The sequence below is a fragment of the Cebus imitator genome, unplaced genomic scaffold, assembly GCF_001604975.1.
Source record: "Cebus imitator isolate Cc_AM_T3 unplaced genomic scaffold, Cebus_imitator-1.0 Scaffold644, whole genome shotgun sequence".
Lineage (NCBI taxonomy): Eukaryota > Metazoa > Chordata > Mammalia > Primates > Cebidae > Cebus > Cebus imitator.
In genome coordinates, this window is record NW_016107959.1 from 693,814 (window position 1) to 695,557 (window position 1,744).

Below are 1,744 nucleotides of genomic sequence, written 5' to 3' on the forward strand. Positions count from 1 at the left end.
ACCTTGTAATTTAACAATTTTGACTCAGGTTAGGAGTCGTATGGAACTAAAAACGTTCTCATTTATACACTGGTCATTGTGATGTGAAATTGAAACTGGTACTTAGAGAGGTATTTCTTTTCTGAGTGACACATCTATAGCTTCTTTTAAAAGAAGACACTATTTATTTCTTCTAAAATAAATTAATAAAGAGTTTTCATAAGTACGTGCAAATCTAAGGGATAGTCTCTGAAATCTTATTACACCACCGGAATAAACTGAAGTCCTTTCTTCTGCCCTTGGGCGAGTTATTCCTTCAACTGTTGGTTAGTGACAGATCATAACTGCTTCCCGGAATGCAATTTTAGAAGCCTAAAACAGATTTCATTTCTTATAGAAATGGACCTGAATATTCTTTGAACCCAAGTGTTCTCTGGACCTGAATGTCCTCCATTCACATCACTGGCTTCCTTAAAAGACTCCTGTACAAATGTTACAACACTGTGGAAGTATAAATTTGGATCAGTAATGAAGATAGAGCTCTACTGAGAAGAATTACTAAATACAATCCTGTTCTAAGAGGCATGTATGACTGTTGGGGTTTAACAGTTCAGGGGAACGCTTAGCTTGCTCCCCAGTGGGCTCCAGGCTCTGGGTTTCTCACCCTCTTAAGAATGAGAGAGGGGACCATGACAGGTGCCCTTGTAAAGTAAAATACCAGACCCCAAACAGTGTTTGCAGAAAGAGATTTATTTAGGTAGAGAAAGAAAAATGAGAGGATGAGAGAAAACTTCCACCAGAGAGAGTGTGTGCAAGGGGACCCCAGATGGGAAATCCAGGAGAGAGAAAGCTTCCACACTGGGTAAAGGGGACCCCAGAGGGGAAATGCACCTGGATGAGGGAAACAGGGACTTTTAGCCTGGGGGGAATTCCCACCTTCTCGAAGTTCCCTGGCTAATGAAAAGCGTTCCCTTAAACTTCCACTGGAGTGATTGACTTTTGACCTTTTCCCGCGCCCGCGAAAATTAAAACAGAAACTGTTAAATCTCCCGGATGGAGAGGCGTGGGAGGGGGGCATGGCACTGGGAAGGTTTTGCCCTTAAAACTATGCCCCCTTGTGGATCCGGAAAGAGAACACCTTCCCTCATTCTCCCCTCTGAAGAGGAAAGTTTAACTTCTGTTGGAAGACAGGCGTTGATTGCTTTCTAACTACTTCCTGCTGAAATGGGGTGTAGAAGGGGCCCTGCAGTTGAGGTTTCCCCCAGAAGGGAGGCTTTCGGGGTGCAGGTTGATCGTGAGGTCCATGACAGAGCCCACAGGCCAAGGACATCCCGGGCTCCAGCGGCAGGATTATTTGTGACCTTATGGTTTTAGAAGAAACAAATGTGACAAGGTGGTTAGAGAGGCCCAGAGGCCAACAAATATAGAATGGTTATAAGCGAGCCTAGGAGAGAATAGAGCCAGGACAGTTAGCTGTTAAACAAGCTTCACAACACTGTTTCTTGAAGGTCTTTAGCCATGTGTTGGATTGATTCCTGAGTTCTTTAACTTTGTTTAAAATAACACTTAACTAGTTTACAAAAGAGCAGCATTTTTCCTAGAAAACGACAGGTTCCCTTCCCACTATGAAAAGGATCATCGGAGTTTGAGAGTTTCTTTGGTCAGGCCCACTTCTCCTTCTACTACCTGTAGGGGGCAGAGTTGGGGCATTTTGGTAACCTGAGATGCCCTGGCCATTTTGGCCCATTCTGGCTCCTGCTGGGGT